This window comes from Alligator mississippiensis, chromosome 7, assembly GCF_030867095.1.
Source record: "Alligator mississippiensis isolate rAllMis1 chromosome 7, rAllMis1, whole genome shotgun sequence".
Taxonomy (NCBI): Eukaryota; Metazoa; Chordata; order Crocodylia; family Alligatoridae; genus Alligator; species Alligator mississippiensis.
In genome coordinates, this window is record NC_081830.1 from 67,951,126 (window position 1) to 67,979,027 (window position 27,902).

General features: G+C 43.1%; 1 protein-coding gene across 3 annotated transcripts in view; it reads left to right on the forward strand.

Annotated features, from left to right (window-relative positions):
* Nucleotides 1–27,902, forward strand: part of SCHIP1 (schwannomin interacting protein 1) — a 551,143-nt gene that overhangs the window by 392,868 nt on the left and 130,373 nt on the right. Inside the window, exon 1 of one of the 3 annotated variants that reach the window (XM_059731080.1) lies at nucleotides 16,154–16,178. The exons of the other annotated variants lie outside the window; for them this stretch is intronic. The gene's annotated coding sequence lies outside the window, so the exon portion shown is untranslated. Of the gene's footprint in view, nucleotides 1–16,153; nucleotides 16,179–27,902 lie in introns of those variants that run through there. 3 annotated transcript variants of the gene reach the window in all.

Sequence of the window (27,902 nt, forward strand, 5' to 3'; positions counted from 1 at the left end):
TTGCAAGATTGGGGCTTTAGATGTTTTAGTTCAAAGCATTATATTTTACAGAGTTACTGCTCAGAGACCATGTGAAATTCTTACATTTCTTTTAATTTTCCTCCAAGAGTTCACTGAAGTGTCAGATCCATCTGCTTCCAAGATATTTTCCTCTTTGGTTTTCTTTCATTACTGCATTGCTGAGCTGACATCCCAAAACAAATAAGTCTTTTCTGAGTATATTACTTGAAGCTTTGCTGGGAATAGGTTGAAGCAGAGATGCCTTCATCAATAAAATCTTTCTTTATCTTATTGAGTGTTTTTCTTCTTTATTGCATTGCAGGGTTTAGGTCTGGGAATATCAAGAGCTTATGTCAATGATTATCTTTTTTCATAGCTATAAACAGGAGTCTTTCCCTTGCCCCCTCCACTCAAATAAAGTAGTAATTACTCTATTGCCTGTCATGGTGTCTTACACATTGTTCAGGATATAGCCCACATGTTCCTCAAGATTCAGACACAGCCATTTAGCCTCAGATTCTTTTTCCACAAGCTGTAGTGAATGTGTAATCTCTTTATCCTCTGGAATACCCAGAGTTTCAGTATTTTTAGCTCTAGCCAAAAAGAATACTTGTTCTTTCTGCAGCATCCTGAAATAGTGTTTTATTTTTGTTTGTTTGTTATGCTGGTGAGGTCTTGGATGCTATTTGGTCTGTTCATCTCTCTTTGTCACATCTATAACATTACTCACTTATTTTGCAGAACAGTTCATTTTTATCTCAAAGGACATGGAATTTTTCTCCCTCCCATCACTGTCTTCTTTAGATTGCTTTTATACTCTGAGAGTTCACACTGAAGTCTCCACACATCTTAAAATTTACTACATAAGGCATCTTTGACACTGCAAATATCTCTAGTTCTTTTCTGCTGCATCACCTTAGTACGTTACCAATGAATATGCAATTAGAAACTGATAATCACATTGTTTTATGTATGAGAATTTGCCTAAGTAAAGCAGCCTATAGTTTGAGATTAGCTAGACATCTCTTTATTTAGATAGTACATATATTAGAAATAGACCTTCTTTTTGCAATAATAGGCCATGGTTCCTTGCTTTCTATTTTTTACTGTCCTTTCCTGGAGCTTGCGTATTGAGTTCAATACTGTTCTTCTGGCCTACTGTTATGATAACTAGAAATAATGTTAAAGGGATCCCTTTGATTTCTGTTGTTCCAAAAGAAAAACCTCAACCATTAGCCCCCAGTTATGGTGGCAGCCTTTTTTACCATGAAAATAATTCTGAAAAGCTATCAAGCACGGTTGAATTGGGAAGAGAGGGGCCAACACCTACTTGCTTAAGATAAACTTCCAGGATTTGTAGAAAGGTCTTGAGTGAGACTAGTAGACCTATAGTCCCAGTTCTTATAAAGAGGAATTCAGGGCTTGCTGTGGTCCAAATGCAGTCCAGGTCAGGAAGGTTCCCAGACCCCATCAGTAAAGAATTAAGGTATTATTCTTAAATCTGCTTTTAGTGAACCCCAGTACTGGTAAAGGGAATGTCAGGGATACTCTTTGAGCAAATGGGGTCACAACATCAGCAAACAAGGTTGTGAGAAATATGCTCCCTTCAGCTAGGCCAGACCAGCTCCAGGCAGAAGCTGCTTCTGTGACCCAGTGGGTGGAACCCATTGTGGGAGGGAGTGCCGCACCACCATGGCCACCAAGGTGAGGCACGGCAGCAGCAGTGGCACAGAGTTGTGCCCACACTGCTGCCAGATGAGCAGGGTGTGCCTCAGCTTGGCAGCCATGGTGGCATGGCACTCCCTCACTCCCATGCTGGGTCCTGCCCACTGGGCTGTGGAGCCCCCAGGAGGAGAGCAGCAGGGTGAGGAGCCCCAAGCCTGCAGTGAGCAGCATGCATTTCCCCCCTCCCACCCCACATGGGCTCCACTTGGACAGTGCTGCCCGCAGGGGAGAGGACAGGGTTGGGAGGAAAACTGGGCTCTGCACTCCACTCTGGCCACAGCAGCTGCACCTCCTGCAGGGGCTCTGGGCTCTGGCCCTGGGGCAACTTGGGGGCGGGGGGCTGTGGGTGGGGAGTGAGGGGCACCTGGAGTTGTGGAAGTCTGTAGGTTGGAAGTGAGGGGCTATGCTGTGGTCATGATGAGGAAATGGGGTTATAAATGGGGTCATGCTGAGGAAAAGTTTGGGAAGCACTGGTTTAGGAATATGAGGCAACAGTGGCCTCCTGCGGTCATTGAGTCCAGCCTCCTACTATCCCAGACAACCTTGTCATGTGTTCCTGTTCACAGACTGATCAACCTCCATCATAAACTTCTTTGAACATAGGGTTTCTCCTGGAAGGCTGTTCCAGAACCATACTCCTCTGATAGTTAAAAACCCTCTAATATCCAGTCTCAATCTATTGTTGGGCACTTTTTACCATTATGTTCTTGTGCCAACTTTGTCCTTCAGTTTCATTCTTCTCTCTCCTTCAGTTCTGAGGCCTACTTTGCCCAAATTCTTTTACTGTAGTGCAGTAAATAAGTGACTTTACCATGGTAGTTTTCAATATTTTCTACTGATCTAACAAAAGTATAATTCTACCCATTGCAATACTCCTACCCATTCTACCCATTGCAATACTTTTTTTCCTCTTAGTAGAGATAAGGTGTATTGTTTGTGTCCCTGGAGAGCCAGAGGTGTCTGACTGTGTGTGAGATTCACCTGCAAAGGTGTGGTTCCCATATGAGGGATATTATCTTCTACACAGCACCGTAGGCCTAATACAAAGCTCAACAATTCACTGGGATTCTTTTTTTTATTTCAGCTAATTGTAGATCAGAGTCTGAGGTTGCCCTGGAGGGGTATCACAGTCTTAAGTAATAATGTACATAGAAGTGGGAGGCAGGAACTCCTGAGATCTTATGCCACCTATGCCTCTGATATTTGGCCACCTTTCAGCCTTGTTTTAGCTTTCAGCCTCAATTTCCCATCTGTAAAGTGAGTCTAACACTTATCTCATTGGGATAGCTAATGAATGTGTCAAATGTAAAATTCCTCATATAGAAAATGGTATGCTGATGTTACTTTGTAGTGTTAAAACTTTGGTTCCTTAGAAAATGCACAATAGAATTAGATACCTGTATTTTAGGTGACCAAAGAAATTCTGTTTCAAGGTACAATACAAGATGGAAACTCAAGCATGATTTCATGTAACGCAGAATCATCTTTTTTTATTTTTATGAGATTTGGAAACCCACTAGTTCCTGGAAATGTCATGCGCTTTCCAAAAGAACAGGCATACCACCTGTGTTCACAGCAAATTGGCATTCTTGTGGAGGCATTTAAAAATACAGTCATTCGGAAATGGACACACTGGATGTGTTATTTGTGATTCATAAAGAATATTTACTGCAAAAATAAAACGTGTAGAAAAATGTCTTCTGGAAAGAACTTCATTCTAGCTATGAAAAATACTATAGTCACCTCTAGTAAGAACATCCTGGAGTACAGCCACCTAGTGTTGCTTAGTATGTTTATAGGGGGTGCATCTCCATGTTTATTAATGTGCCATAGTTACTGCATTTTAAATTTAGTACTTGTATAATCAAGTACTAAATTAATGCACAGTAACTGGCTTTTAGTAATGCTACCGTGTAGTAGCCTAATAATACTGCGTAGTTGCGTAAGAGCACTGTTTGTGCTGTGATGCACTACTGTGCAGTATTACTGGGCTGCTGTTCAGTTAGTATCTCATGTAGATCCACCCAGGCATGGCTGTCTTTACTTTGTTGGCATTTTTAATATTCTCCAGCAGAACCTTCAAGCAAGTTTCAGATTAAAATGGAAATGTGGGAAGACCACTTCCATACTGAAAATAGGGTGAAATAATTAGTAAAGGGACACTTCAAATGCTGCTTTCTGACCCAAGCAAGAATTGTAACTTACTATGCAAGACTTGTAGAATTTTGGCTTCTTTTGGAGACCACAGTAGTGCAATCAGATAGCAAATCGTGTTCCACAAAGTAATCTACATACTTACATGCCAAACTGAGCATCAACTAGCAAAAGCTGTTGAAGTGAGACTGTACCATTCTTCTCTTAGAATACCAATTCATTAGCAGCCCTCTATGGAGCACTTCCAGATGGTGGTGTTATGTGATGGAAATCTATTACATTCCCAATTTAGGGGCAGATTGTGGCATCTGAACTTGATACAATCTGCCCCTGGGACTTTATTCTGTGAATATTAGAGGTGGCAGAATCTGCACTTCTGTCTTTCAGTGCCTATCTGGAACATGCCATCAAAATCAAGATCTAAGGTTTCAGTGTAGGGTTTTTTTGTGATTATTACTCTAGCAATAAACCATAACAGAGTTACATTAATAGGCAATGTGGTGCATAAAAACCAGCTGGGTGTGTTCTGAGGTAGAAATACACCAGTAACTTATTTATTTATAAGCAATGGCTGGCTGAATATTATTGAAGTGTGGCTACTTAATTTTTAAAACCTATTTAATATCCAGTTTTCCAAGAGTTTATGCATGATATGCTTCCATTCTGAAAGGTTGCTTCATGGGAGAAGGGTAAGAGAAAATGTAGACTGTTTCCATATACCTCCTCTCTTACTATTTCTAGTGTGTGTTACTAGAAATAGTGCTTTTTTCTTGTTTGCATATTCTTTATTTACTGAACACACTCAATGTGCTTGACACTTCAAACTATGCAAAGTGTTTTTTCAGTTGTGAATGCCGCACACTGAAAATGACTTCCCTCAAGCCTCTTTTCCCATTCTTATTATTACATATAACTCATTGCCCTTAGTTTACTAACTGTTGTTCCATCTTTAAATTTTGAGATGCCTTGAAAACACTTTTTTGTTATAAATACTGGTTAATCCCTTACTTGTATTTGTTTCACAATGCAATGTAAGTTAGAAATGCTTCAAGGAGCTCAGGCTTCTGTCTTAAAGCATTACTAGTTTCATGGGGGAAGGAAAAGTGGCATAAAATGAACTTTTCTTCTGTTTCCTTCCCAGTTGCACCTAAGCTTTCACCATTTCCTTTTTAGAAAACAAGGTGGAGAGGGGCAAAAGAAATGTAAGTCTATGGGGGGAGGCATGTTGGTAATGAGTTCTTAGTAGAAAATCAGTGGAAGCACATGTCCTGAGATAAAAAAGTTAAAACCAGTTAGTTGGAGTCTGACTATGGATAACCAGTGTTTAAGCTTAAGGAAGAGTAAGAAGAAGATTTACCCAATTTAGGTAATTTAGGGGACTACTGACTTCAAGTTGGTATTCCTGCTGGTTCATCAGTGATACTTGCCAATTTACTTTTGTGTTCTGTAAATGGTTCAATCTGGCATGGTTTTTAGTCATTAAATGGCATGGTTTTTAGGCAGAACATTAAGTCCAGAAGCAAGTCACTGCACTGAGTTTCGTTAAAAATGGGCACTTGCAACAGACCAGCCTGGAAGTGGAACAAATGGAAGTGTATTGCTTTGTCTGCTAGAAGAAGTATGCGGTCCCACAGTTAGACTATTACTACTACCTGAGCTAGCTTGCTTAAAGCTAGCTTGTTTAAAGCTAGGTAGGGTATTTCTACAATTAACTGCACTCTGAAAGGGAAGGAATACCCAGAAAGAAAAGAGCTAGGAAAAGTTGCTTGAGCAGCTCTACTCATTAGCTCTCTCTGCCTCAAAGTGTAATGAGTGCTGATCTGAAACGACCTTGGTCTCTCTCTAACTAACCAACTAGCTAGCATGGGGTGGACAATTATTTTGGGTGGAGGGCCACTTACAAAGTTTTGGCAAGCCATCAAGGGCTAATCCCGCCCCTTGATAGGTGCCCCACCCCCTGGTCACCATCTTGGGACCAGGAGTTCCACCCCCTTGCCCCTGACCTTAGCCACCAGTCACTCTGGTCACTCTGCTGCCCACTGGAAGTACTCATTTCAGCAAGGGGGTTTGCCATCTCAGAACCAGAAAAATACAAAATGATATTCTAAAAGTCAAACGTGTACTGCAACATTCATTAATTTCATTTAAAGGAATATTTTTGTCCTGATGTACATGTGTGCATGTAGTGTACATAGAGGTGATAGCATCATAGTTTAAAATGAAGTCCTACTCTTGTCTACTGTGGATGGGTGTGGGTTTTGTGGACAGCTGTGTGTGGGGAGAGGGTGGCTGGGAAGGGTTGTGGCTTGGGTGAAGGAGAGGGTTTGCCCACAGAGCCCCCCCCTGCAGCAGCAGAGCCCCCTCCAACACTGCTTCAGGCCTGGGTGCTGCACTCCTGACACTTCTGGCCCCAGGCACTGGGTTACCAGTATAGCCCCACGCTCCTGCTTGCTGCCTCTTCCCCCACATCTGCCACTGTTGCCCTTCTGCCACTTCCCCGTCCCCCTGCCCCCAACACTCACTGCTCCAGGGCCATATCCCAGCTGTGAATAAATAATAATTTTCTAAATATTTTAGGGGCCCTGCAGGCCAGAAAGAGGCCTGTGGGCTATATTTGCCCATCCCTATTCTAAAAACTTGGATTGAGAAAGAAATTAACGCATCAGATATTTCTGTAATAGCAATTTAAAATAATGTAGCTTGACACCAATAGCATTAAATGAGATTATAAAAAGCTGAAGAATCACATTCACAATTTAATAACATAATTGTAGTCAATACCTGTATTTTAACTTTTTTCCTGGGTTAGCTTGCAAAATATTCATCCCACCACTCAAATAATATGTAGATTTTGATTTGATTTTTTTAATGCAGGCACACAGATATTTCAGAGACTTGGGACCTAACCTGCTGCCCATCATAATTCATAGAAAGCCTTCTGTTAGTGTATTGTAGATAATCATTGTGGTACCCGGGATACGTCTTCTGTTGTTCCCAATGCTGCTTTTGCAAGGAGATACACCAACTTTTAGCAATGTTTGCAAGCCCTATGCAATCTATCTAGCAGAAGTACTTAAGTTGTAAGATCTTTGTGGCAGTGACAATCTTTCTGTTCTATGTTTGTATAGATGTAACAGAGCAGGCTCTTGTTCATATTAGCACTACTGCTGCTGCTGCTGCTGCTGCTGCTACTAATAATAAAAACTGTAATAGGAGAGTACTCAACTAGCCAAGGGAAGCTGACCCAGCCAAATCCCTAACACATCCCCAACAAACCACCCTAGGTGTTCCCTGTTGTTTGGCTATATTGTCAGCTCAGAAAAATAACATCATATGAATACTAGACTCTGTTTCTCCCCTGAATTTGTCTGTTCTCACAATTTCGAGCCATGACTTTCTCTGCCCTAGTGCTCTCTGCTCTGTGAGAATGAGACCCTCTTCAAGCCAAAAATCTGGTACTATCAGGAGGAGTTCTGTGTCTGAAGCCAAGCTTGAGGGGGAAAAATATAATCATGGTATGCCTCTTGTTGCCACTGATATTTGTAGAGTTGTTCCTACCTCCATCTTTTCAGTGGAAAGGGGCAGTGGAAAATTCCATGTCTCATGGAACTATGATGTTGGTGTTGAGCTAACCACAAGGTCCCGCTGCGGTGGTGTTAGTTGTATTATGATAGCATGTTTTGTGTTTCAGTTGGGATCTCACTGGGCTAACATATAGTGAGAGATGGCCCTTCCCCCAGGAGCTTTCAATGTGAATAGACATGAAAGACGTGAAGATGGAAGCACAGGGAAGTAACTTGACCCCTATCAAACAGCAAATCAATTACAGGGCCAGGAAGTGAGGTTTTTTGGGTCTGAGTCCAGTGTCCCAGTCACTAGAGTATACTGGCTCTCCAGTAATCAAAATAGCCATACAAATACGCACATGAAGTTTACAGTATGCATATAAAGTATCTGCAGGGTTTGTTTATGCAGAAAACTAAGTTTTAAATGTAAGGAATACTTTAGCTGTTAAAAAAAACAAAGATCTTTATAATAGACATATCTGCATATGAGGCAGGAGAGTGTTTAGGCAATATTAAGTGTAACTATGATCCTTCCTTCTCCACTTCAGTTTTGCTGAAGCATAGGATAGCTGCTGCCTTTTCACATAATACACAGAGTTAGCCCTCAGGGGTGTTGTATGTTAAACCCTGATAAGTAGGTCTTAATAGTTCCCACCAAACTGCCAAACAGAGAATACTATGCACCACATAGGTTCTTAGCAAAACGAACATTGAATGCACCCAGAAAACATTGTGAACCTTATGAAACATAGTAAACAAACAGTTGAGTTCGTATTACTCATGCAGGATTCCTCAATGTGTTGCTGCTATATGTAATCAAACATAAGATTTCAGCATCTTGGAATAAGTGTTTGCAGGATCAAACAATGCTTGTAGGGAGCCAAACACACTGATTTTGTAAAACCTCTTCAGGGGAACTGCTCAGGTGAGTCAGGATTAAGGGCTGAGGAATCAAGGTTTATGTTCTAAAAGCAGCCTAAAAGGGAAATGATGGATGCAACCAAGACAAAACAAAATGCCTACAGTAGCTATTAGGTTAACACAGAGATTTATGCAGAAAACAAATGCTTCATCTGTTGCAAGCAAAATATAACCCATCCCTAGGAAAGAAATGTTATCCACTTACAGATATAAAAATATTTGCCATAACTATGTATTTTATTTTCCTCAGCTTTATATATCATGTTGAGTTTTTTAAAGCCATCATCAGGTTTCTTCATTTTAATAGAGGTAGTAGCAAAACACATTTCAGTGATAGAGTCTTAATCTAGTAAATTGGAAATATCCTATGACATTTAACATAGCTGTAAAGCAAAGCAGGTGAAAAGACAGCAATCACCCTTTGAATGATTGCATAGCTATTAGGTATGATAAGGTAATGGTGTCATGGCATATCAGTATTCAACATACAGGACCACCTAGACATAACTACCTCTCTTTCTTTGTATTTGTAATCTGTTTAGTGTTCAGTGACACAAAAGGATGAACAAGTGAGTTTTTTATTTTGCCCTCAAGCAGCTCTTCTTTCTGCACATACCTTTTGGATAGTGTTTGTTCTTGGGTATTTAACGAGAGCCATGTATGATAGAGCTGTATTACTGCATTGGAGCAAGCAATGTGTTTTTTATGGAACTTATCATTGCTGCCCCCTTTTAGATATGGCATCTTTCCCCAGCTCAGCCTCACTTTGTGTACTGCAGGATCTAATGTGCGTGATACAGCAGAGTACATGCTTCAAGTAGTTTAAATGTTCTTTTGTTATATGTTTTGCCTGCAGAGAGGTCATCCAGGTGACTCAAGAGAGCAGAACCTCTCAACCTCTAGCTTCCTGGTTCAAAATGCAATAACCTATATCTATGCAGGGAGATGGAAACCCTCTCCCCCTTTACATCCCAGCTGTGGTACTTCTGTTGAAATGCATTGTTGGATTAATGCAGGAAACTCTGTTCTTCGCTTCCTAGAGATAAACACAGGACTTGGCTTACAGAACTTTCCATCCAATGTCTTTTATTTATAAAATTAAAAAATTAAGCAGCTTAGGATCATGTAGCTCAGAAAATTCAATTGTATCCCTGTCATTTAAAACCAAACAAAGCATAGTACAGTATATTAATAATTTAGTGTACTGAAATGTTAATCCTGTATTTCACAAAACAGCTGTATTTAACGTGTCATAAGTCACTAGAGAAATAAAAAGTGGCAATGTGCACTCCTGTAAAACTTGAATAGCATATAAATGCATAAATGGCTTCTAGAGATGTAGCGACAAAATAACTTATGAGAATCACTGTACAAATGACATTTGCCCTTGAAAGGGAGCTAGGAATCAACAACAGTTGCAGATAAAAATTTAAACTATAATTGAATAGACTGATTTGTCCTTGTCCCATTCTTTGGAAGATGCATGCCTACAGAAATATCAATTATACTAGGTATTATGTCCTCCCCTTTTGTCCTTACTTCATAGATTTCTTTGCCCCAGTGATACCTATACATCCAAGGAATTATATCATCTTGGGAGGGACCCTGTTTGCATCAATGTGGTTCTGTACTTAGCCTGACTCCATCCCTGAACTCATATTTAAATAACATAAATGTATAAGGGGAATAATATTCTGCATTTTTAGAAACTGCAGAATGAGTTTTCAAATAGGCTGGTATTTTTCCAAAGCAATCCTGAGTCCTCTAAAAATTTAGGAGCTAAGTTTAGGAAAGATTCTATATAAAAGGAGACACCATTTTCCAGGAATATACAAAGAATGTTTTAAGCAGTTATTTGCCCTGGGCCATCCATTAAATAACTGTCTGATCAGGAGAAGTCATTAGGCAGGTAAACGGCTGGAAATCACAAACCAGGATTAGTCTACAATCTCTTCTAAAAGTTGAGACTGAAATGGTTTTACAAATAGGCCTATACTACCATGTTTGTCATCTCCAGTTACAAATGAACATTTTAAATGGACATTAGTATTTCTCAGCTTAACTCAAGATGTAGTAGTATCTTTTTAAAGCATTTTATGCATAGATGTTTTAATCTCAAATTTATAACCACTGTTTAACAAGAAGCACTTGGGGCAATAGAATTCCACAGATACAGGGTCTACGTGTGCACCAATAGAGATTTTTTGGACTGATACGGATTGCTGATTTTAAAGGAGGCATATTGGCCAATACCGGTTCAATTTTCGATACTCAGCCTGGCAGTGTCCGGCTGCTAAGTCTGTTGTAGTGGAAGGGGAGGGAGAAGGGGAGGGGCATATCGAGGCCCCTGCGGTGAGGGAGGGAGTGGGGCAGGGGCTGGGGCAGGCACTGCCCAGCTGGGGTGGGGTGGAGCATGGGACCACCCTGCAGCTCACCCCTGGATGCAGCTCACCCCTGGACACAGTTCATCCAGGTAGGTGTGGAGCAGGGGGAGACTCCTGCCACTACACGCACCCCAGGAGAGCACAGGTGGGGGGGGGGGGGCGCATGCCCCTGGATCTGCATGCAGAGCAGGGCAGGGATGGCTGCTGCTGCAGGCTGGGGCCAGGGGCTGCACCAGGATCTTCCTGGCAGAGGTGGACCAGGCTGCACTCCAAGTGGGCAGCAGCAGTGCTGGGAGGGAGGGTGGGGGGGCTACGGTAAAAATTGGGGTAACTGCAGCCCCCCACCACCACCATAGCCCCCTCCTAGTGCCACCGCCCCCTGCCATTAGCACAGCCTGGCCCAGCTCCCTGCTGGGAAGTGCCTGGCCCAGCCCCAGCTTGCAGCTGCAGCCCACCCCACCCCACACAGATCCAGGGGCACACACCCCCATGTCCTCCCAGGGTGCATGCAGCCATGGGAGCCAACCCCCTTCCCACATCCCCCGGACAAGCCAAGGCTCCATCCCATGCCCCGCCCTGCCCTGGCTGGGCAGCACCTGCCCCAGCCCCTGCCACTGCCCCTTCCCCAGCCTCACTTCTTCCCTCACCACAGGAAGGGAAGGAGACTGAAGTTATCTGCAGTTGCCTGCAGAGAATTCACTATCATGGAGGAGTAACCCAAACCCCACTATCAAGGCAGGGGGAATGCAGCTCCATTCCAGTGATTTGTAGCTGCCCAAATCAGCTTGTGAGTCAATGAGCCTAGCCTTTAATAACATCAGAGGAAGTTGCATACAAAGGATCAAAGGCAGAATTACTCTCTTAGTGTTGCTGTCCTACAGTAATGGGTAAATTTTGGTGATGATGTTGAAATTCATGAGTTAATAGCTTTAGCCTGTAAGTAACTGATATAAATATTAAAATAATGTAGTAGTGTTTGTGGACTCATGCATTTCAAATATTTCAGCTATTTCCTCACTTGCATACCTCACGAATGTGCCTGTGAAACCAGTTTATAAACTGGGCTCTTTGAAGCATTGATGTTTACACCAAATTCCAGAGGCTGCTTGGCAGTAAAGGGGATTGTTCCAAGAGCCTGGGAAGCATTTTGCTCATTGATCTTGCTGTTGTTTTCCATGTTTATTTACTCTAAGCATGTCTAGTGACCCTCCTCCTGTCTATCAAATCAGAGCTGGCATCAAAATAAGAAAGAAAGGCCTAACCAAATGACAACAACATAAAAGATGAAGTCACAAACTTGCCAAATTTGGATAAACCCCTGAAAATGTTACTTGCTTGTGAAGGAAAGCTTAGTAATGGGCTTCATCTAGGTGAGTGTTCCAGTATGGGTATTTCCCATGCTTTGGTCATTGCCCCCCTCCCCTTCTTTTCTGCTACATACGTCAGGGTGCTTTTAGTCAACTGGATGTTGACTAAAGGTTGGGGACTTTGTCTGGGGTATGTCAGTGCTCCTGCTGCAACCGAAGTCAGAGGTTCCTGGCTAGAGGGTCACACCCATGTAGTCAGACCAATCGCCATATTTGGGGTCAGGAAGGAATTTTATCCCATGGTCAGATTGGTCTGGACTCTGAGGGATTTTGTCTTCCTCTAGTGGGGGGCACAGCCCTCTGCCCAGAATCTCTTGAGCATACATGGACAATATTTCATAAAAGCAGGGCATTGGCCGCCATGGTTCCCCTGCTTTACCTGTGGCAGGTTAGGGTGTTTGGTCTGTGTTGTGTCAGCATTGACGGTAGCCTTATGTAGAATTTAGATTACGGTTTCTATGGGATGGTTTGGATAGGGATGATCCTGTCTCAAGCAGGATGTTGGACCAGCTGAGCTCTTGAGGTCCATTCCAGCCTCATCTCTCTATATTCTATAATTCTGTGAAAGAGTCAGATGTTTAGCTGAGAGTCTGTGAGCCTTTTCAGCAAACACTTAATTTTCCTGATTCAACATTCACCCCATTTATCTTCCTCAGCTGTAGAATCTGGGAAATCCACATTTCTGCTTTGTCAAGAACTGCTTATTTCTCAGACTTCCTGGTTAGTTTTAGCTCAAGGTATATGGCTGTGCACACCTATGAAACACAATAACCAGTGCCACACAGACAGCTGTCTTCTTTTGCATGTGTGAAAAAACATAAGCATATGGGAGATGATCGGGCTTCCCACTTCACCAAATGCATCTACATCAAGCAGAGTGGGTCTGGAAAATGGCACCAGAAAGAAATAAGTAGGACCAGCTGTATGGGTCAGCGCTTACATATTGCTGACAGGATCCTCCCAGGACACAAGAAAAAGTAAGGATTATGAAAGGTGGTTATGGTCACAAGGAGGAAGCAAAGGTGACTAGAGAAAAAAGTGTCATGCAGATGGGCTGTGCTGCAGTGGGAGGAAGGCAGTGGGTATTGGAAGAGAATCTGGGAACTGCTAGGAAAGAAAGAATGGGGGTTGTGTGTGGAGATAAAGGATCCCAGGAGAGAGTGGAATAAGGATGCAGGGTAGAAAATGTCAAATGGTTGTAGAAGACCTAGGTAGCAGAGGATACTGACTGAGTACTTGGGAAAGGAAATGGAGGAGAAAAAATTCACTGAAGAGCAAGAAGAGAAAATGGGGAAAATCAGGCATGAGAGAGGAGAACAAATGATTGCATAGTTCTATCTGGAATAGAGTAAATAGAGTAAATCTTATGGTAAAGGAGCCCAAAACAAGGTGGTTTGCCTGAAAGAAAAGCCACCATCAACACTGAAAGTTACTTTATTCATACGTAGATCTTAATTCTCCAAAGAAAATGAAGGCTACAATGATGTACAATACTTTATGCTTTTGATATGTAAAGACCTTGTTGAGGGAAAAAAAAGAGATGCCAGTGGATGAAACTGTTAAACAGAACTAGATTAATTATGTGAAGATAACCAATGTTGTAGGAATCCTTGGGGATGTGGATACTGGACTGCTAATAACTTAATTAAAGCCAATTTACTTCTTCAAGTCTAATTTTTTATAATTGTCATTAATATACTTTTGTTAAGTCAATAAGGCAGAATTTGCTTTATACCAATTTCAGCGGAATTTTAGTTTAAATATATTCAAGTACTAATCCATACCTCATTGCAGCAGTGATAAAACTTCTGGCATCTGTATCAGTGCATTTTGCAGTGGGTAGAACTGAAATGATCTAAATGGCCCGTTTGATACCTAAATATCAGGGCCATGGGCATTTCAAGTGGAATTCCACCCTTCTCTTCTTATTCTACCATATTAAAGATGATCTGGGACAAACATTAATTATTTTTGCTCCCTTTCTACTTTCTCCATTATAATTAATTCAGAACCTAAGCAGTGTTTGTATGCAATTCTAAAATGGTTTTCCTGTTGTTTCTACCCCTCCTGATTTGGAAACAGCCAAAGTAGCAGCATTGCAGTATTCCCTGGTTTAGCTGTGAAGCTCCTATTAGGAGGTCTGAAAGGATTTACATTGTTAGCTCCTGTACTTAGAAGGGTATTATATCTTTAGCAAGGACTTGTGAACTGCAAATTAGTCCTTGAAGTTGAATAGTAGCTAATAAGAAGCAAGCAAAAGCATGTTTAAAAAAAGATTGATTAACATTTTCTCTTCTCATTTGTTTTTTTGGTTTGGTTTTTTTATTAATTTCATTTTTTCTCTAATTTTCATAGAGTCTTTTAGGCTCAAGACAGGATTTGTAAAAAAAACAAGAGATAGATAGATAGATAGATAGATAGATAGATAGATAGATAGATAGATAGATAGATAAAAACAAACACATCAGACTTTCTTCATACAGTTTAGAGAAGCAAAAAGCAAAGCTTTGATCAACTCTTTCATGATGCAACACGCATTTCTGACTGTTTTAATTTTGACCTAAATGTAAGGCCCTGCATGCTATTGCTACCATGACATTGGATACCACAAAAGGAGGCCCAGCTCTTCAATGAGACAGCAGTTAAAGGCCTAAGGCTTGAATTGTCAATCTGCTTTCTTTGAGGCTAGATGGAATCAGTGGCCTAAGGGTGCAACAAAAGTAAATACAAATTAAGAGTAGGTAAGGCTGGATGCAAGTCAGCTGTCCCTCTTCCTGTCTTCTTTTTATAGATTTCATAGACATTTGGGCTGGAAGGAAGCCCGGAGGATCATCGAGTCCAGCCCCCTGCCCCAGGATGGATTGCACCAAGGCAGTGGTAGATGCACTAGAGGGTAGGGATAGGATTCAGAGTGACCTAGACAAAATGGAGCATTGTGCCAAAAGAAATCTCATGAAGGTCAACAAGGACAATTGTTTCCTCCCTTCCCTTCCCAACCTGAGACATGGAGATTTTTAACTAAGTAGGTTCAGGTAGCTGCTGCCCCCAATTACTCTGAAACAGGAGATTAAATTGTTAAACTTTAGGTTTTAAATGTATGATATTCAAACAGAGACACTCATCACCATTTATTACAAAAGGTTTTGATTGCAGAAACATGAACTCTCATAGTAGGTTTGTGGTTGTAGGCGTATTGATCTAAGGACATAGGCAGGAAAGGTTCTTTGAGTAGATGTGGTATTTTTTATTAGACCAACTGAGTAGTTGGAAAAAAGTTCTCAGCAAACTTTTGGATGCGGTCACCCTTCTTCAGACACAGGGAATCTCCGCTGTTCTGAGACTCCAAGGAATGAAAGAAGCTAAAAGTGCGGCAAAAGTGCGGCAGGGTGGCTGTGAGAATGTAAATAGGTAGAAAATAGGAAGACAAAAAGTAAAGCAAAGAGGGGAAAGGAAAGCAAGTAGTGGGGGGGGGGGGGGAAGGCTAAAGGGAGACATTACAGTGATAGAATACAAGGTAGAAAAGATGCTGCCTGTGAGAAAGGAAATAGTTGGAGATCAGGAAACCAGGAATGAGATCAGCTTAAGGTGTAAGAGAATGTAGTGAAAATATAAATAGGCAAAAAAGAAAAAACAAAAGGCAAAGCAGGGGAGGGAAGGGAAAGAAAGGGTGGGGGGAAGAAAAAAATCCTTTAGTATACCTGAGATACAGCTCTGCTTTATCTTTTGTCTTTCTAATTTCTACCTATTTACATTCTCACTGACACCCTGCCACACTTTTAGCTTCTCTCATTCCTTGGAGTCTCAGAATAGCAGAGGCTCCCTATGCCTGAAGAAGTGTGACTGTGCCCAAAAGCTTGCCAAGATCTTTTTTCCAACTACTTAGCTGGTCTAATAAAAGATATCACATCTACTCAAAGGGTCTTGCCTGCTTAATTCCCCTCATGTTAATTGCGGGATGAAAAGGGTCCTGTACCTTTAAGATCAGGGGATTTAAGATGCAGACATTCCCAGGGAAGTTTGCAGATAGAGAGATCTAATTTCTGACTCTTGCTGCTTTGCAGGTGAGCTCTGAAGCTTTCTATTCTAATCTGTTCTGTTAGCTGCGGTTAATGTTTAAATAGAAAGGGCATTTCTGTGTTTTTGCATTCCAGTAATGTTACGATTTTTTTTGTTACTGAAGTCTAACTTGCAATAAGAAGAAATAGTGCTGAGAGTGAAACATGTAGCAATGCAGCAGTCTTTCTAACTTTCTAATTAAAATCATAATTTTTGGCAATTTTCCTAACCTATAGGATCAGAGTGTTTGATCTGAGCAAGGACTAATCTTCATAATTTCATTTGTTTCTTTATTTTATTTTATTTTTAAAAAGGAACAAAGTACCTTTTATGTATGAATAATCAGTCATTAATCAGACAGAGAATTTCATGTCAGATACAATTCAAGTTTAAATCAAGCACAGAGTCAGTGATATGAAAGGACATAATGCTTAGCAAGCTTGAAAAAGTTTTGTGAGAATGTTAGCTGTAAGACATTGTTTGTGTGCAGATATTCCTAGGGAAGTTTGCAGACAGTCAGAACTAATGTCTGAATCTTGCTGGTTTGCAGGTTGGCACTGCATTCCTCTATGCGACTGCTGATACACTGCTGCTAGTAGAAAACAAAATAAGCCTGGTTCCCTTGAAGTCAGTAAAAAAAAATCTCTCATTGACTTAAATGAAAGCAGTATTGGATCCTATGACCTCAGTGCAGACTGAAAAGTATATGTTCTGCAGGAAAAATACATTCTGCTGGCTAAGAAACCACATACAACAGTTAAGGATGAATCAGGATTGACCACATAGTCCAAATAACTGTGGCCCTGGGATCTAGGAGTTCATTTTGCCTCCCAATTCATTTTTGTCCCTCTGGTTTATTTGTCACTTGTGCAACCAAGAGCATTTTTTAAAGACTTTTCCTGCCAGCTGACTTCTTGTGGAACCAACATGAAGCTGTTTCTGAGGCACTAGAGGCTGTATTGAAAGTATTTTTATTGAGTATGGAACTTGCATATAAAAGAGTAAATCCACATTTTATGTAAACATAGTCCATCTCACACCCACAGGAGCCGTATACTGCATACAAAATGTACATGTTCCTTTATAAATTATAACAACTTTTAAGCATCTTTATCAACAGTTAAGAAGCCCAGGGAAATGCAGAGCAGGAGTTCAAACACAGAAAGAGATGTTTACATTTTCCTGGGATCCTGCTTGTCATTTTCTGTGGCATTCAGGTGCCATAAATCATTTACAACCAAGCCATTTCTCTGCAGCTGGTGTGCAGGGGAATGAGCTGTAAGTCTGTATTAAAATTCTTTACATACAGTAATCCTTTTTAAAATATTTATCTACCCAACTTAGCACAGAATTTATCTTTTAAATAGCAAATATTCAGTGCTGATCTGCAAAATAAAAGCCTTTGTTTTCACCCCTACCCCAACACACAACACTTTTTAAACCAAAGCAATGTCACTTTTTTTTTTTTTCAGGTTTTGTTTTATTGACTGACTGAATGGGAATGTAAGCTCCTAGCCCCACAGGTCACATAGGACTTAAGTTGGGCCTCAAAGTCACTAAAGCTGAAAGTCTGTGCAAAATGCTCACATATCTCTTCATAGTTTAAGGGGAAGTAAAGCTCTGGAGTATCTTTATCTTTATTGTGTGACAAACTGAAGCAAGAAATCTGTGTTAAGTGTTATAATGACTGCTGCCAAGGAAAAAAAATCCCATGAGCTAGAACTTCTCAAAAATAAGACTCTGAGGTGTTAATAATGTTAGAGAATTTTTAAAAAAAGAGAATTGTGCATCACTGTGTTCAGTAGATGTGTGTCATACTGGTGTACTACAGGGCCAGACTTCTGTACTTCAGGATTTATTAGCAAATTTTACATAGATTGCTGCACCTTTATAAGGGCTTACTGTCTCCCTTTGGCATTTGGGCATGCATATATGTTCTGTTTCCCAGGCAATTTTCACAGGGATTTATGCTAGGTCTCTGCCTCATGTACAGGGCTCAATCCAGTTTTCCCATTACCCTGTCTTCTCAAATGTGCATAAAATTGGGTGGGGAAACATATATGTATTCTTGATTGTTTTTAGCTAGGGGCAGAATTACATATAAATTGGTTTACGTGATTAGAAACTGTTTTCAACCTGTAACAGAACATAAGTTCAGTGCACAAAAACCAGTTTCAAAATGGCTGAAACTGGTTTAAGATAGACCTGGTTGAATGACTGATCAGGCCTAAATGATTTGGGTCAAACTGGTTTATGCAACTTCTGTTCCAGACCCCTTCCTAGTTCAAGTTAAACCAGAGTCTTCCAGCAATCCAACATGCTCTGCAGCCTTCAGAGAGCAGGGCTGGTCCAACCCCTCTGCTGTCTCGCCGGGGCAGGGCCAGATGCATCCTGGCATGGCCCCAGTAAGGCAAAGTGGACAGGGGGGTGCTAATTCTTCTCTCCTTTCCCCTCCACTACAGCCAGAGTCTGCCTGCCTGCGTGCAAGCTGCACAGGCAGAGGTGGAGGCGGGGGGCTGGGGCTGGCAGACCCCAGCTGTGGTCCTGGGGGGCAATAGGGAAGGAGGAAGGAATTAACCCCCCTCCCTGCCCACTTTGCCTTAATGGGGCCATGCCCCCACTGCTAGAGCAGTGAGGAGATGGGAAAAGGAGGTTTATTCCCCCCGGTCTCTGTCTCGCCAGCAGGGGCCACAGCTATCCCAGCATGGCCTTGTTAAGGCTAAGAGTGCAGGAAGGGGTTAATTCCCCCCCTCCCACCGGGGACCACAGCTGGGGAGGATCAGCCACCCGCCTCCCCCCTCTCATCACAGAGCTGGAAAAAAGGCTCTGTGTGGTGCTGCCCAGCCCCAAAGGGGGCACTCATCCCCCTCCACCTTCCCCCTCCTGGTTGGGTAAGGGGGACTCTGTGCAGCGTTGCCTGGCCCGGCCCACCCTGGGCACAGGGAGTGGCTGTCACTGAGCTGCAGCCACTGGTGAAGGCCCCACTGCTGCAGCCCTGCCCAGCCCTGTTGTGCCCTCCCCTGCAGCTGCATCTCAGACAGGGAAGCTGAGCCCTACCAGTGATTGCCGTCTGGCCCAGCATGCAGGGGTGGTGGCTGGCCAGGCAGTGGGCTATCCAACTTGGCTCAGAGGTGCCACAGGACCTTGTGTGTCCACAGCCAGCCCCCACGGTGGGCAGCTGCCAAGCTCCAGGCCTACCAGCATCTCTGAGCTGGCCTGGGTAGACCGCTGCCTGGCCAGCCACCACCTGTGCACACCAGGCCAGGCTGCACTCAGTGACAGGGCTCAGCTTCCCTGTCTGAGCTGCAGCCACTGGGAAAGACCCCACCCCTGTGACCCAGCTCAGGCACATGTGGCTGCCTTGGCTGGTGCTGAGTGGGGCTGGGCCAAGCCATGGGGAAGGGCAGCTCAGTGACAGCTGCATCCCGCACCCAGGCTGGGGTGGGCAGTGCTGCACAGAGCTCCCCTCCCCACCCTGTGGGGGGGGAGGAAGAGGTGGGGGGAGAGTCTCCCTCCATGGCCAAGCAGCACTACACAGAGCCCCTCCTCATCCCACAGCACCGGGGGCTGGGAGGAGGAGGGAAAAGAGTCCCCTTCCAGCACTGTACCGAGCCCCCCTCCACACACCCTGTTGCAGTGGGGGAGAGGGAGAAGAAGGGGAAAGAGTCCATCTCTGGGGCCAGGCAGCACCACACAGAGCCCCCCTCTCTGCTCCATAGTGGCGGGGGAGAGGGAGGAGGATGATGGGGAAAAGTTTCCCTCCAGGGCCAGGTAGTTGAGCTGTGTACCCGGATTGCTCCCAGCTGTCAGAGCTGCTGCTATAGGCAGGGCTCTCCCCTTCCTCTTCCTCCACTGTCCCAGGGTCTGGCCATGCCCCCGTCTTGCCAGGATCCCTCTTCCCCCACCCTCCAAACCCTGCAGGCCAAGGTGGAGGTTTAAACCCCTCCTCAATCATACTCAGACCTGCCAGGGCCTGGCCACACCTCCTTCCGCCCCCGCCCCCCCTTAGCTCAGCTCCCTGCAGAAGGGAAGGGAGGGCTACTCTAGTGCCCCTCGACTTCTGGTCTGAGCCCCTGCATGCATGTGCCTGCATTTCTGGAATGAAAAATGGATGTCTGTCCACTTGCAAATTGGTCCAATCTCTGCAGGTTAGACTAACCTGCCAAGATTGAATCAATTATGACTTGGGGTTTTTGAATGTCTTTCCCTAGTCCTTGAGACTGAATGTGAGTATCAACTGCCTCTGTCTAACTAAAATAGCTAAATAAGGTTGATTACAGACCAACCTAAGAAGAAAAATATGAAAAACGCAGGTTATGATGTTTCTTACTTCTAGTGCTAGAACATCCCATCTGGCAGAACACATGACCTTGGAGAGAGATTTTTACTATGTGTTGCAGGCAAACAGGGACTGTAGTAGTTATTTAGGAGGCTTGGATGCATGGAAGTCATGTTGGAAACACACTTGGGGGCAGTGCTGTGTAGATACCAGGCTGACCAATCACAAAGATGTTTATTTAATTTGTTTCCCCTAACCAGGGCAATAAGGTCTGAACCCTAGCTCCTATTGCTTTCAATTAGGGAAATTGTTCTGATGTGAAGTGCTTACAGGCAGCCAATGTTAGGCATATGTTGTTCACATATGAAATTTGGACCTAAAATAAAATTCATGCATCCTTATTTGGTTTTTGTATGCTATTACAAGTGTTTTAAAGTACTTATCACCATGGGTTCACTTAATATCAAAGAAAACTGGAGAACATAATCCTTTGTGAACCCCCTGCAGTAGCTGACCCATACCTGGTAAGACTTGGAGGGATAGCAGCTGTCATAGCCTCCAAACCCTGCAGGCCAAGGTGGAGGTTAAACCCCTCCTCAATCATACTCAGACCTGCTGGGGCCTGGCCACACCCCCTTCTGCCCCTCCTCCCCCTGTAGCTCAGCTCCCTGCAGAAGGGAAGGGAGAGCTATGTATAATTACAATGTAATTTATGCTGGTTTAGCATTTTTAGGCTTCCTTATTCACAGGTTCTTTTGTACTCACAGCAGATAACTGTATTATAGAACTTGTCAGGAAGAAAGTTGGGAGTTCTGGCAGTAAAACGGGAGAGTTGAGTTTCCAGGGACCTGAAAAGCTATGAGAAGCAGTTTGGGAGTGCTAGGTAGGCACATTAACAAGATATTTCTGCTGAACTGATGAATAGGGGGATATTTTAATATAATTGATACTTTTAAGACACATTTTCTGGGTTTCAGTGTTAACTCATTGACGAGTGAGGCAGTTCAGCCTTCTCAGAATAATTGTTTCAGGCTGTCCACAAACTTGGGGGGGGGGGGAAGGGAGGAGGAACCACCACAGGTGTTATACTTGGCTTGTATTTACAGGGTTAATTTAATAACTGTGTGAGCTGAAAAAATATTAATTTGTGAATGACAGCTTTATATTTTGATGCACAATTCTCGAGAGCAAATTTAGCAGATGTGAGAACATGCAGTACATGAGGCCATGCCTCACTCAGCTGGCAGAAAACCTAAAAGTGAGATGTGTTATCACTCACTAAGAGTGGCAAGGTTTGCAGTGCTGTGAATATGGTCCTGATCATACTTTATAGGCAAGAACCATGTAACTTGGCCAAAATTCCTCTGAGATTTACTCTTTAGGTCAAATAGCAAGTATTTCTTTGAAGTGCATGATGATAAATCCAATTCTTGCAGCTTAAGGAGGGCGGATCAGGATGGGTCCCTAAATCAGGCTACTGTGACTACTATAGCAGACCTTCAGAGTCACTCAGCATGCCATCCTGTATCACTGAATTTTAATATGTAGAACAGCCATATGCTAGTGCTGGCTGTACACATGCAGTTTTTTAGGTGTGGAGAGTCTTTCTCATGGGAATACAAATATTGAGATACCAATTAAACATACAGCCTGCTTAGAAAAAAAATGTATCAGGAAGAAAGAATTAATGTTAAGTCATCTCTGTCTAGATTAGTGATTCCCAGCCAGGGTGCCATGGCACCCCGAGATCCTTTGAAGGGATGTGCTCAATATTAGCACTGTTCAGCGTGCAAACGCCTACATATGATTCACAGGATAAATGCAGAGATTTTAAATAGGAATCCATGAGAAGCCATTTTGACCTGTTGTGGTCTTTCTAAGTTCTTTGCAACAGAAAAAATTCCCTGTTATTTATCTGTAGTCAAAAAAAAAAAAAAAAAACAACAAACAAAAACACATGAAAGCTGAGAGCTGGCATTTGGCAAGGGGTACCTTGAATCTAAATAGGTTGAGAGCCATTAATCTAGATTCAGTGTAATCTTTTTCCAGAAATTGTAGTGTGACTTCTTAGTGTTCGGTAGGGCTGTGCGAAGCTTCAGTCCCTGATTCAATTCAGCGGAGATTCATTCTGATTCAGTGGCCAAATCTCCGAATCCAAATAGAATCAGAGGACCCTTTAATCTTTCCAAATTGAATCAAAACCCTCCAAATCAATTCGAAAAGATTTGGTGATTCAGACATAGAAAAAACATTTAAAGCTGTCTCTACATACCTCTAGGTAGCAGGGGCTCATAAACGCTGTGATGCTGGGGCAGATGGAGCATCCCACGAGAGTGCAGGAGGCTCCCCAGCACGCTCAGCACCAGACCCAGAAGGGGACCAGAAGCACTTCAGGTCTACTTCCGGGTCCGCTAGGGAGTGTGCTGGAGGGCAAATCAAATCAGGCCGATAACATAGCTGTGTTATCCTCGGCCAAATCAAATCGGGGACAGTGATCTGAATCAGCTAATCAAATCGCTGTTCCCAATCTAGGCCAAATCTGAATCCAAATTGAATAGGGCCCGTTTTGCACACCTCTAGTGTTCAGGTGAAGCTGAGCATCCCTGTAATATCCCAGCACAGTGAGATTTGCATCATTTCACTGAACAGTGACACAAGTAATAACATAGTAGTCACAATCATCAATGCTTGGAACTGAGCTGTTTAATCATATTAAAAATGTGCCTATTGGAAGCCTCTGCCTGACTTTAAAGGTCTTTGTCAGTTTTTGTCCGTTAGCATAACTACTTAGTTCTCAGGAGATCCATGGGCTGCACTATAAGTGGCAACAAGTGTGATAATTATGGAAAAACAATAGTTGCTTTACTAAAATTTTGGCTAGTTTTCTGTGTTTGTCATGTGTGATCTGCTAGAGAAGAGATTTTTAAAAGAATTAGAATACTCAAACAAGGTGCTTAATTATGAAAAATAATTGTTCAAAATGAGAAACTTCTACATTTTTAAAAAATATAAAAAACTAGCTTTAAATCTCCAAACCAAGCCTATGTTGTTGTCCTCAGTGAGGATGAACATCATGAGTATTTTTCAAAGACAGGAATGGTTAATATTTTAAGTCACCCAATTTACTTTTACAGGAAACTTATGAGGTATCTTGTTCATATTGTAATATCTTAGCAAAATATCATGGATGTGTCACAGTGGCTGCAGATGACTGCCTGTAGGTATCTTTATACCTGTGAGCTGTGATATGGGAGATTGTGTTCCAGATCACATAGGACTTGTGGGGACAGGAAAGACTCTGCTTAGCAGTAAAGAAATGGGGGGAGTCATTTGGCTAATATATAGAGTTGGCCTTAAAGGGTGGGTAATGTGATTGGGGGGCACCACATGCGCACACACACACGCGCACACATGAGCAGCCTGCGCTCACAGCAGTGCTGTCCCAGGCAAGAGGAGCGGTGCCCACCTCAGCCTAGCCCCCAGCCTCCAGCTTATGCTCAGGAGGAGCTGGTTTGGGCAGTACAGGCATGGAGCGGGGAGAGGAGGGTGCCTAAAATACAAGTTTGCCCAGGACACCATTTTGCTTAAGGACGGCTCTGCATGATATTCTGTGGTACTTTTCATAAACTTAAAGGTGCATCAAATAGCATAGATAGGGATACTCAGTTAAAGTTTCCTGCACCTTACTACCTTTGTGTTCTGGGCTTCTTTAACTTAAAATTCTGAATTTAGAGAGAGAGAGACAGAGAACATAGAAATGCATATTACACTGAGGTCATAGTGATTATAATGAAGCTAAAATGGTAATGAAATACATGTAATAGCCTGTAATACTAAACAAATTGACTTAAAATGGCTACACGTTTATTTGATGAAAGTACTAAAGTATTTAATTTTTGCAATATATTTTCTTCAGTTTCAGAATAAACTTGCCCTGCCTTGTTTGCATTGAAGTCACTCTCTTTGTGCTGTTTAAAATTACTGTAAAGCATATTCTTTCATTTACAAGGACTTGTGTTCACACTTCACCCTTTAAAATTCAAATGGATTTCAAGTTCCTTATTGCATTGGAAAAGTGACGTATTTGATGTTGTTTGTAAAAAGAGATAAATTACATATGTGTTTTGAATAACCATATCTGGTTTCTTCTTGTAAAGGGTCAAGTAGAAATATTCTATATTTATCATTAAAAAGATAGGGTGTTAGTCACCTGATTAAATAAGATGGCATCCATCTTCATTTCTAGCTGAGGACATGTAGAAATTATGAAATACATGCATCTTCATTAACATAACGTAGCAATGTAATCTTTTGTGGAAGAAGCACATCCAGGTAGAGAAGGATTTAGACAGAACCTTTTAATATGAAACATAAATACTGGAATGAGAAATCATGTTACACAGATAAACAGCTCTTTTTACTTGATTTCTAAAGTCTTTCTCTTAGTCTTTCAGTGCTAAGTCATCTGGAGTCTTGCAGCCCTGGTAGGGTCTCCCCTCGTGAACGGATCTGAGTGAAGTCCCAGACTAAGCATGGTCCAAACTCCTGAAGACCCCCAACAACAGAACAAATATACTTGAGGACCAGCTGCTTCTCTGTGGCTATGAAGGCAGATGAGGGCTGTAGCAGGATGGAGCTCTCCAGTTGTCTTGGACATCAGGGCGCCAGACTACCAAGCGTTGACCCTGAGATGTTGCAGAGTCACTTGGAAGGACTGGATGCATTTAAGTCGGCAGGCCCAGATAAGCTCCATCCAAGGGTACTGAAGGCACTGGCAGATGTCATTGCACAGCCACTGGCAAGAATATTTGAGCACTCGTGGTGCACGGGCCAGGTCCCAGAGGACTGGAAAAGGGCCAATGTGGTCCCTATTTTCAAGAAGGGGAGGAAGGAGGATCCAGGCAACTATAGGCCAGTCAGTCTCAACTCCATCCTTGGCAAAGTCTTTGAAAAGATTATTAAGGCTCATATATGTGAGAGCCCAGCAGGAAAAAATTATGCTGAGGGGAAACCAGCACGGGTTCATAGCAGGTAGATCATACCTGACTAATTTAGTCTCTTTTTATGACCAGGTTACAAAACACCTGGATGCAGGAGTAGGGGTAGACATCGTTTACTTAGACTTCAGGAAGGCCTTTGATACAGTATCCCACCCCATACTGGTGAACAAATTAAGAGGCTGTGACTTGGATGATTACACAGTCCAGTGGGTGGCAAATTGGCTAGAGGGTCGTACCCAGAGAGTGGTGGTAGATGGGTTGGTATTGACCTGGAAGGATGTGGGCAGTGGGGTCCCGCAGGGCTCGGTCCTTGGACCGATACTCTTCAATATCTTCATCAGTGACGTGGACGAGGGAGTGAAGTGTACTCTGTCCAAGTTTGCGGATGACACAAAACTGTGGGGAGAAGTGGACACACCGGAGGGCAGGGAACAACTACAGGCAGAACTGGACAAGTTGGACAAATGGGCAGAAAACAATAGAATGCAATTTAACAAGGAGAAATACAAAGTGCTACACCTAGGGAGGAAAAATGTCCAGCATACCTACTGCCTAGGGAATGACCTGCTCGGCAGCACGGAAGCAGAAAGGGATCTCGGAGTCCTACTGGACTCCAAGATGAACATGAGTCGTCAGTGTGATGAAGTCATCAGGAAAGCTAACTACACTTTATTGTGCATCAGCAGATGCATGATGAACAGAACCAAGGAGGTGATACTTCCCCTCTATCGGGCACTGGTCAGATTGCAGTCGGAATACTGCGTGCAGTTTTGGGCACCACACTTTAAGTGGGATGTGGATAACCTGGAGAGGGTCCAGAGAAGGGCCACTCGTATGGTTAAGGGCTTGCAGGCCAAGCCCTACGAGGAGAGACTAGGGCACCTGGACCTCTGCAGCCTCCGCAAGAGAAGGTTGAGAGGCGACCTTGTGGCTGCCTATAAATTCATCATGGGGGCGCAGAAGGGAAGTGGTGAGGCTCTACTCACCAAGGCGCCCCTGGGGGTCACAAGAAATAATGGCCATAAGCTAGCAGACAGCAGATTTAGACTGGACATTAGGAAGAACTTCTTCACAGTCAGAGTGGCCAAAATCTGGAATGGGCTCCCAAGGGAGGTGGTGCTCTCCCCTACCCTGGGGGTCTTCAAGAGAAGGTTAGATAGGCATCTGGCTGGGGTCATCTAAACCCAGCACACTTTCCTGCCTATGCAGGGGGTCGGACTCGATGATCTATTGAGGTCCCTTCTGACCCTAGCATCTATGAATCCTTGCCTCTGGGTTCAGGGCTCCTTCCTGTCAAATTTGTGTGGTTGTCACTTGTGCACTGGTTTCCCCGCATTAAAAGATATCACACACAGGCCTCTGCCAGGGATATTAACATGTTCCACAAACCAAGTCCTGCGGCGACAGATAAGTGGTAGTGGGGACAGGAACAGTGATCTCTGGCAGTCCCTAGTCACATATCTGCACACAGGCGGTGGTTGTGTAATGGTTACTTTGCACTTATCGAGACAGAAGTACAATGCAGCACTTACGACTATGACTGAGCAGTCCTCTTTAGGATCCCCTCTTCTCGCCCTGACTGGGGAAGGGGCTAGAAAAGGTGCCTTAAACAGATTGTCTCAACCCCTCCTCCCTGCACCCTGGCTGAATTGGTGCATCCAGTGGGATCATTCTACCTGTGGCTAAAACCAACAAAATAAAGTACTGAAATTCACCATATGGAATGAATGTGTAGAAAGCAACACTAGGAGCTGTTTAGGTCATTCATTGACCTAACCAAGGCCTTCGACTCCATCAACTTCCATTGTGAAGCCTTATGGAAGGTGCTGGCTAGGTTTGGTTGTCCAATGATGTTCATCAGCATTCTCAAGCTACTCCACAGTCTTTGCAATGGATCAAAGACAGACCCATTTACCATCCATACTGGTGTCAAGCAGGGCTGTGTCATCACCCCAACCCTTTTCTTCATCTATCTTGCTGTGATTTTGATTCTCATCTGTGACCACCTTCCTACCAGAATTGGAGTTGAGTATCAAATGGATGGTCAGCTTTTCAACCTGTCGCACCTTCACAGCAAAGCAAAGCAAGAATGGCATCACCAACCTTCAGTATGCTGGCAGCTGTGTTATCCTTGTGCAAATTGAGGCCAATCTGCAGTCTATCCTTCACCTTTTTTCAGGTGCTTATCATAGCCTGGGACGCTTCCTTAATATTGGGAAGGCCAAAGTGCACCATCAGCCTGTCCCAGCACAAGCTGCCCCTCTCCCCCCACAAATTACTATTGGTGGAGAATCCCTGGAAAACGTTAAGTATTTCCCATACCTTGGCAGCCACCTCTCCCAGTCAGTCAGTCTTGATGTAGAAATCAAACGTAAGGTTAGTTGTGCCAGCATTTCCTTTGGAAAGCTGCTTCACATTGTCTTTGCCAACCGAGATCTGAAGATGGAAAC